The following is a 10328-nucleotide window of genomic DNA, read 5'->3' on the forward strand; positions in this document are numbered from 1 at the left end:
AATGTAATCATGTGGTTATATGATCAAGATCTAGAATGGAGAGTTTATTGAATGCTATAGCATTCTAGACATTTGTAATATTTGTATCAAGAGAGTAATCAATAACAATCAACTAAAGTTGAACGGTTTCAACATTTCTTTGTATATTTTTCCTTTAGCTATTCTAAATTTGTATCAAGAAAGTAAATGAAAATTATCTAAAGTTGTAAAGTAGACCATTCATTTTTATGAGAGAGATTCATGTATTATGGGTCAACAAATTTCCCTAGAAAACATAATTTGTTCTTAATATATGATTTCATGCAATATACATGTAAAATAATGATTATATTTTAAAAGACAAGTAAAGCGAGTGGGATTTATGAATGAAAGTACAAGATGAATTTTAAAATCTACCTAACATTCAATTGTCCTAACTTTACATGTAGAAGAAAAGACCTAGCATGTGAGCATATTTCAATAGTTGTGATGGTACCTATTAATTTAATGTCTTATATTTTTGATAACCTAATACTAGTAGTTGTTGCTAAGAGCTATTAATGTTAACGATGAATATTCATAATTGAATGAAATGTAACCTTTACATCTAAAATACAACAAATCATTAATACACCAACAAAACATAATTTAATGTTCAACTACTTTTCTTTTATTTTTTAAATCTATTTTGAACACCTCACCCAAAAAAATAAAAATAAATAAATACACAACTATTACTCTATCATTTTGAATCTTTTAGATTAGATAAAAAAAAATACTTTCTCATGTCTTAATAGACAGTATGAATAAAACAACCATAGTTGCTGACGTTCAAAACCCATTCTACTTTTTAGTGATTAATAAGCCCGTCTATCTCATGCAAAACCACGTTAGTCATTTGTAAATCAATGATTTCAGTAAAGAGATTATCTGAATCTTACCCCATCTTCAGATACAAATTGCTGGCCTGTCGAGCGATTCGAACCGGTGTCATCCAAATTTGCTTCAAAATTCTCTATATTCAATATTTTTTCGTTACCAAACGGAGATCCTCCTCTCTCCAAAAGGAGTACAGACATATTCTGTGAGAGAGTGGCAGCAAGACTACACCCAGCAGTTCCTCCGCCAACTATTATATAATCATACCTTGACTTCTTCCACTGACCATTCTTTGCTTCTTTACAAATGAATGCTCTGCTAAAAAAAGTTTACATAATTATTTTCATGAGAGATTATAGAGTATATATGAAATGTGGGTGATAAAAAATGCATACATTATCATTCTAACGGTAGATTATAGAGTATGATTTGAATAGTTAATCAATAATCATTTCAACCGATAGATTATAAACTATGATGGAACATTGATGACAAAAAAATCTACATAATGTGCAAATTACAATGACTGATTAGGGTTGAAACGACAGATTGTTTCCGAAGACCGATTTGATATGAGGATAATCTGTGGATCTTATGTTTGTGCTTTAAGCATTGTTTGTATCCTGGACTGCAATCCAGCATGTGGCATGTGTAATTCTTCAAACTGTAATAAGAATTGTTCATATTGTTTACCGGTTATGTATTTTGTGATGTTACTGGTTGTTCTTTTTGTTATTTCTAGCATTGTGTTACCGATTACCGGTATATTTTTCATGGTGTTTGTGTTAGGCTGCAAGGATGGGCTTTCCTTCATTGGATCTCCCTACCTTGACTGCATAAAAAATGAATGAGTTTAAATAAATTTTACATCTCAAAAATGTCAGCCCATAGCCAGGGTTTCATGGTGTGATAACTGAAAGTCATATTGCTTAAAATGAAATAAATTAAGAAAACAATTACAACAAAACTAATTTTTAATTGATTTAGAGAGGCTAATTGTCCTTGAAAAGAAAAATGGAGGATGTGATTTCTTAGAACAATAAAATGTTTAAAGGAATTCGACAACTCTATAGGCCATCCAAGAGGAGATCAACAAGAGGATGCCTAGGATGAAGCGACATTTGGATTCTTCTCCTGCTATTGGTTTAGAGGCTTTGGTGTCTAGGGTGAAAGCGACTCTAGAATCCCCTAATATTTTGTCTGGTGAAGGATATAACATGAGGCTCTCCTTCTCTGATAAGGTGAAGGCTATAGATTAGAATTGGAAGATCAAGAAGCCCCCCACCAGGTAGGCCATTGGTTCGTGCCTTCGGTGGGGGTGGATCTGTGTGTGTTTTTCTCTGTTTGTCTATAGTCTCATCTATCTTTGGGTTTTGTGGTGTCTAGTTTTGGGTGCCTGCTAGATTTTTTTCCTTTTTGGTAGTCGACACTTGGGTTTTGGGCTCTCACTCTGAGTGAGTCCTATTCTTTTTCTCGCTTTTTCATCTATGTAGTGATTATGTAATGGTTTGAGCCTCTCCTGCTTTAATCTAATTAGAACTAATTTCTAATTGATGCTAAGCTATGCTACGTCTAGTTCAAGAAATAGGTGGCTCAATTTACAACTTTGAATGGCCAAACGTGGCCCTTATTCATAACCCAAACTAGACCCACTACACTAGGAACTTCTATGCAACTTCTAAAGTGAAAACATTATCCACATGGTTATATTTGGATCCCAAAAAACTGTTGTTTGGTGTGGACTGAGAATTACTCCAAATTGATCCCCACCTCACTACACTTTCTAAAACACAAGATCACAAAATAACTAAATGTCTTCAACACTTGAACACTTTCTTAGACCCTCAAAATCTACAAACCTTCACGAGCCACTGAATTCATATATAAAACAAGTAGCTAAAAATGTGTTGAGTATCTAGAAAAGCCTAATTAAGAACTCTGACAATTGGATTTAGTTCTTCCAAATCACTCAAAGGATATCATTATGACAAGAGTGATGGTTAATTATTTCACTTCAACCCTTTTGTTCATATGTGAGATTTAATTTGAGGAAAACTTAGTAATTGGACATTGAAGAAATGTTTGAAGAAAATGGTCTATCATTTTTATTTTCTTTAACAATCTCATGGACACTTCCAATCAACTACTAAGCACCCAAGAAAATTGGCATTTGGGTAAGATGATACAAAGTGACTGTAATGTGTTCTCAAGATTCGAAGTGGTTTGATTCTATTTGTAGTTCAATAGATGCTAGGAGAAGAGTCGAAGCATAGGTATAGGGTAAATTCAGATATATCAACCATGTTTTGTAGCTGCACTTTTGGACCTAGGGGAGCTCAAAGATATAGTCAAGATTTTGGTTTCAAATTTGCTTAAAAAATAGTTTTGGGTGGTCTCAATGAGATTTTGGGCGTTGCTCACTATGGCATTGGCGTTCCCACTCTTGTCAATTTCAAGAAACTTCAATCTCAAGGAAAAAAATGAATTGATCAAATTTCTTCAATGTTCCAAAGCATCAAAAGTTCCTAATGGAGTACAATTCCTTAGAAAAGTTGTTCTTGGTTTTATGGAGATAGATAGGACAAAGTAAATGAGTTCATTAGTATTAGGTTAAAGAATGATACAAGGAGCTAAAATGAAGCGTTTTAATTGTTTTTTCTGTATTATGATAAGATATTAAGATGTTAGGTAATTATGATCAAGGATTTTATAAATAGTCTGATTTTGTAAATAAATTTTTAAAACTTTTTTTGTATTATATATAAATGAAAATGACTTCAAGATTGCAATTTACTAAAAAAAAATAGACAAATAATTAATATTATATAAAACATATCACTACATAAATCATGATATATCACTATACAAAATTATATATAAATCAAAGCAACCCAATATTATAATTTATTTATAAAAATAAATAAAAAACATTATTATTATTTTCTAATATTATTACAATTACAATACTGCAAAATAAGCACTATTAATACAATACTCTTTTCAATTAGAAATTAAACACTATTATTACAATAATAAGGGGCACCTATTAGATGAATATGGAAAAGTCCATTAAATAGATAAATGAGAATATAGGTTTAGTTGTCTATGTAACAGCTGCAAACTATACTCCTGCTGATAGGCCTAATCGTTCTCTCAAAATTCTCACTCCCATGTATCTGCACAATCACAAGAAGATATACATTTTATTCTACACAAAGCAAAAGAGCATGACAAGCTGTTCAGAGTAAGGGAGGAAAAAAGAAAACACACCTTCAAAGCATCATCACTGTAGCCTGAGGATTAGTTCCTGGAGAGAAAAGAAAAGTGGACCCATCAATGACTCGAACACCATCTGCTCCAAAGAGTCTATAGTCTCCATCAACAACACTACCCACCTGACATCCACCATAATAATGCCAAATTGTTGTGACTGTATCTTTACAGAACTTCTCTAATGATCCCCAGCCTTCAGGGTTCCTGGGAATCAAATTTCCAATAGTTTGATAGCTTGAATTCATGATCTTGTTCAGACTCGTGCTGGGGGAAATGATTTTTTTCGTTGGGTGTGATTTAATGATCTTTTCGATGGTTCCTATTCCTTTCACACAGCTCTGTACATCCATTGGGTGATCATAGTAATTGAATTTCACAACTGGATTGTCATCAATATTGGTACTGTTATCCAATCTCAGATAACCTTTAGAAAGAGGACCTTTCACCTTTTGCAGAATAATTCCATCCTTCTTCCCTACACTCGTTTTTCACCACACATTAGTTCATCCCCTCATCATAATAATATACATGAAATGAATAACATGTAAATGTATGTATATATTTTATATTACCTTACTGTAAAATTTAAATCCACTGCATGTCTCTATATAGCTTCCAAATTTTGTGATACCCACTACTTGAATAAGAGAGACTGGCACTCCAATTGCCAAGGGAATATAAATGGTATTCATGGGATTGTCAGCCATACCCTTCCCAACTGCAGGCTTGTCCATTATCACTTTTATTCCCATGGACTTCAATTCTTCTGCAGGCCCAATCCCACTAAGCATAAGCAACTGTGGGCTTCCCAAAGCTCCAGCAGATATTATAACCTCACTTTTACCATCTTTCAAAAAGACTTGTTGCTCTCTTCCATCAGCATCTATGAAAACAACCCCTTTTGCTTTAGGCCTTGTTTCGTCTGCAAACAAACACAGTACTACATAAAGTGTAATAATTTTTTTTCACTAACACTGACATTGTTATTCTCAAGTTCAAACAATCTATAAATTTTATACGTAATTCATCTAGTTTAAATAACATATTTTAAATTTTGATTTGTTTACACGATTTATCTGAAATCACACTCTCTTCTTCCATAAAACCTGATTATTAATATGATTTAAACTGAAATATCCAAGCACATCCAAACTTGAATATATTGTTTAAAACAAAACTATTTTTCCTTACTCTAAAATACCTTTTGTAACAAAAAGAAGACGTTGAACTGTTGCATACAGCAAAACTGTAAGTTTTCTTGGATTGGCACGTTGAACAAGAATATCAGCAGCTGTAGAGCGATGTCCGGTGCTATTAAAAATTGTCCCACCAAGCTTGTTGCCAGGGATGTGGTCATATGTGAAGCCACTGTAAGCAGAAATGCCTGTTTCTATAAGACCTTTTGCTACTGCATTCTGCCATTCATTTGGGGGTGGTCGATAGGCTACCACACTTTCCACCCAACGATAAGACTGCTCCACCAGGCCTGGCTCCAATCCCATGGCTTTCACCTCACTTGAACTTGCACGTGTGTAAAATCCTGCATTGAGACAGGTGCCTCCTCCTAACACTCTTGGTCTTATATTTAGCACGTAGTGCACAGTAGTTTCACTCAAGTTAGCTTATCACTGAATTCAAATGGCATAACATGTGCCCAGTTGAAGCTTGAAAATGATAAACAGTGGACATGCTTTGATAGTCATTACACTAAATATTTGAAGCCATAAAGAATGGGTTTGTTAACATAGAAAGATTTATCTTTCATGTAATCATTGTTTTGAAATATATAACATGGAAAAATTAGGATTAAGTTTGCAGTAACTGTACTTCATGTTTAATGTTTTGTTCTTAATATATGATTTCATGTAATATACATGTAAAATAATGATTATATTTTAAAAGACAATTAAAAGGAGTGGGATTTATGAATGAAAGTACAAGATGAACTTGAAAATCTACCTAATATTCAATTGTCCTAACTTTACATGTAGAAGAAAAGATGTAGCATGTGAGCATATTTCAATAGTTGTGATAATACCTATAAATTTAATGTCCTATATTTTTAATAATCTAGTACTAGTAGTTCTGGCTAAAAGCTATTAATGCTAACGGTGAATATTCATAATTGAATGAAATGTAACCTTTACATCTAAAATACAACAAATCATTAATACACCAACAAAATATAATTTAATCTTCAACTATTTTTCTTCTATTTTTTAAATGTATTTTGACCACCTCAAAAAAAAAAAAAAGACTAAATGCACAACTATTACTCTTATCATTTTGAATCTTTTAGAATAGATTAAAAAAAAACTTTCTCATGTCTGAATAGACAGTATGAATAAAACAACCATAGTTGCTGACGTTCAAAACCCATTCTACTTTTCAGTGATTAATAAGCCCGTCTATCCCATGCAAACCCACGTTAGTCATTTGTAAATCAATGATTTCAGTAAAGAGATTATCTGAATCTTACCCCATCTTCAGATACAAAAAGCTGGCCTCTCGAGCGATTCGACCCAAAGTCATACAAATTTGCTTCAAAATTCTCTATATTCAATATTTTTTCGTTACCAAACGGAGATCCTCCTCTCTCCAAGAGGAGTACAGACATATTCTGTGAGAGAGTGGCAGCAAGACTACACCCAGCAGTTCCTCCGCCAACTATTATATAATCATACCTTGACTTCTTCCACTGACCATTCTTTGCTTCTTTCACAAATGAATGCTCTGCTAAAAAAGTTTACATAATTATTTTCATGAGAGATTATAGAGTATATATGAAATGTGGGTGATAAAAAATGCATACATAATCATTCTAACAGTAGATTATAGAGTATGATTTGAATAGTTAATTAATAATCATTTCAATGATTGATTATAAGTTATGATGAAACATTGATAACAAAAAAATTTACATAATGTGCAAATTAGAAAGTATTATCGTAGAGATCAAACTCTATGATCTATCATCCGAAAGAAGAGAACAAGACAAAGAGAAAGAATAGAACAATCATTTTATTCTTTTCTCATCTTGCTCTCTTTTTCTTTATGATAGTTTGATCCAAAACGTCTAAGAAATAAATTCACAAAATAAACTATGCACAATAACATCATAAAGTATTGAAACCATATGTCTACAATTAAAAAATATTACTAAATTGATATAATAGACTTTTCATGTTTAAAGAAACAAAACCCATTAACCTTTTGCAGAGATGCAGAGAAAGGCATGGAGGAGGAGGCATATTAACAGCGTGCTCCCTTGAACACCCATATCAGCTACCTTAAAAGAAAATACACAGAGTTATTCTGATTTACAGACTTTACTTCTCAAAGTTTTTCGACCTTTGCTAAGTAGTGAACGTACTTAAATAATCAATACCGCTCTCAAATTTTATGATGCTGTGTACCAAACCGACTGGGTTGTTGATATGTTTTAAGACGTATAAAAGCTGGTATTACAAATCTATCGACTAATCAATACCGCATTGGGTAGTTAGACGTATGAGCCATTCTCGTCTGCGTCTCATTCAATTAGTCTTAAACATAGCTGCCAAACGAGGCTAAACATAGCTGCTAAAAGAGGTTCACGATGAAATCCATGGATTGACGTTATAATGAGTGTATCCTATTTATTTATGTATATTTGTTTCCCTGGATATTAAAATTCTTTTACTTCTATTTATATCACATTAAATCTTATATCACCTACTTTTAAGATAGGAAGGGTTTAGAATTCCGACAACATTTTTTCTGATATAAATAAGATAATTAATTACAATAATTTAAAGGTACATTTACAACTCTTATATTTATTTGTTGGTCTCATTGTGGGTCTTGTAATAAATATAGTAGTTTGATAGTTCATTTGATCAATTTTCAAAATAAATTAACCATAACCTAACGCTTATTAGCCATTAGCCTACCTCCATTTGTAATGGCCTTATTAATCACTCGCACATCTTAGACTTCATAGCAGGTCTGGATCTATCTATTGGATGAAATTAAACTTGTGGCCTTGTCTTCTTAATTTAAGCCTCTTCCTACTTTCTTGAGACACCATTTTCAAATAACTTGGTTACCCGCCCACTTGCATGCTAAATATTTTGCCTTGAGCAATAAGGATCTTATATTGAAATGTAAACATTGAGTCATTAGTTTATGATGTTGAATCATATCAAAACAATGATACATGAAAGATTACACAAGATCGGGCTCTATAATAGTCACACTTCAATCAAGCCTTCAATACGTTTTTTTTTACCATAGGTTCAATAATGTTTCAGGTTACACCACTACCCCATCTTCAGATACAAAAAGCTGGCCTGTCGAGCGATTCGAACCAAAGTCATACAAATTTGCTTCAAAATTCTCTATATTCATGAGACAGTTGGAAATATCTAAATCATATAGTTGTTACTAATGACAAGTTAGAATTTCACAATTGTCGACGTTATAATAGCTGTTAAGAGTTGGTTTGGTTTTGAATGTTGTCTTAGTTAATTGGAAATGTTGTCATTTACGCTATAGATGATCCACATAAAGAGCTCAGGGAACTTATGTTACAGAAGCTCTGCAGAAGGAATATCAAGGAAGACTTTTGAGTTATTATTCCTATAAGAGGTGGTAAGTTTATTGGAATCAACAAATTCTGATTGTTTACTACATCTATTGAAGCGTGGATGATCTTGTGCTAGATTGCATTTTATTGCAACTTGTTAATTAAGATTGTGGTTTGTGTCGATATAAACGGACAAAAGAAAAATACAGAAACAATAACAGAATACAAAAGCACAGAGCAAACAAAAACGAGAAAATTATAGTGGTTCGCCTGTAAGGCTACATCCACTTTCAAGGCTTGGGATTCTCCCTTTTATTCATCTTTGTTTTTCACAACATACAATCCACTATAACAGCCATGTTATGGCAATAAAAATACCCAAACTCAGACTATATCTCCAACCACCAAAAGAAGGCCAAAAGACATGCGTTTTCAAGAAAGGTACGATGACAGAGCACCGTTACAAGAAGAGAAGGGTAGTTACATAGCAGAACCATTACAGGATTGATTGGGCGTCACATACCCAACAATCTTCCACTTGAAGATCAATCATTATCAGAAAAAGCGACTCAAAGATATCTCAGGCCTCAAATTTATTAACAGATTTTTAGAATACCGAAAGAATCTGTACAAAATTTGAACTTCTCTCTTGTAACCACCTTTGTCAAAGCATCTGTTGGATTTACCTTAATATGAATTTTCTCTACCTGAAGCTTACCTTCATCATTAACGTGACAAATAAAATGATATCTAAGATCTATATGCTTCGTTCGATTACGAAAAGTGGAATTTTTGGCCAAATGAATGGCACTATTACTATCACAAAACAAGGTGAAAATAGTTTCCTTGCACCACAATTTACCTAACAACTGTTGTAACCATATCATTTCCTTGGCTCTTTCAGTTAGAGCAATGTATTCAGCCTCAGTAAAAGAAAGTGCAACCACTTGTTGCAAACGTGAGACCCAGCTGATCGCTACCCTGAAAAAAGTGAACACATAACTAGAACTAGACCTCCTCTTATCCAAATCCCCAGCCATATCCGAATCAGCATAGCCACACAATTGAGTGTCCTTACCACCAAAACATAAAACATAATCAGAAGTATCGGAAAATCCACTGAACTGCTTGCCAATGAGATATACCCGGATTACTCATAAATCTGCTCACAACTCCCACTGTATGAGCAAATATCAGGACGAGTACAAACCACGGTGTACATGAGACTCCCAACTGCTGATGAATACAAAAACCCCTCAACTTATTCTTTCTCTTCTGGAGTTTTAGGACACATAGCAGAAGACAAGTGAAAATGATTAGCCAATGGTGTACTAACAAATTTGGCATCCGCCATATTGAACCTGTCCAAGATTTTGAGAATATATTTTTCTTGAGATAATCTGATTTGCCTATGATTTCTATCCCTGATTGTGGTCATCACAAGAATCCTCTTCGCTACCCCTAAATCTTTCTGAAGCCCTCACTGGTGAGGAAGGACCTCAAAGAGATCAATCTGGACCGGTTAGCGAGAATAAACACAACGGAAACACAAAGATATGATGGAGGCAATGTAGAACAAATTGTTTTATTTCATGAAAATTGATTACAACCAACTGGTAACATCCAGGTT

At 33.4% G+C, this 10328-nt stretch overlaps 1 pseudogene; it reads right to left on the minus strand.

The window, feature by feature from the left end:
• Positions 1 to 3841: 3841 nt before the first annotated feature.
• On the minus strand, positions 3842 to 7509 carry LOC131060073 (protein HOTHEAD-like; annotated as a pseudogene).
• Positions 7510 to 10328: the final 2819 nt, after the last annotated feature.

Source organism: Cryptomeria japonica, chromosome 8, assembly GCF_030272615.1.
Source record: "Cryptomeria japonica chromosome 8, Sugi_1.0, whole genome shotgun sequence".
Taxonomy (NCBI): Eukaryota; Viridiplantae; Streptophyta; class Pinopsida; order Cupressales; family Cupressaceae; genus Cryptomeria; species Cryptomeria japonica.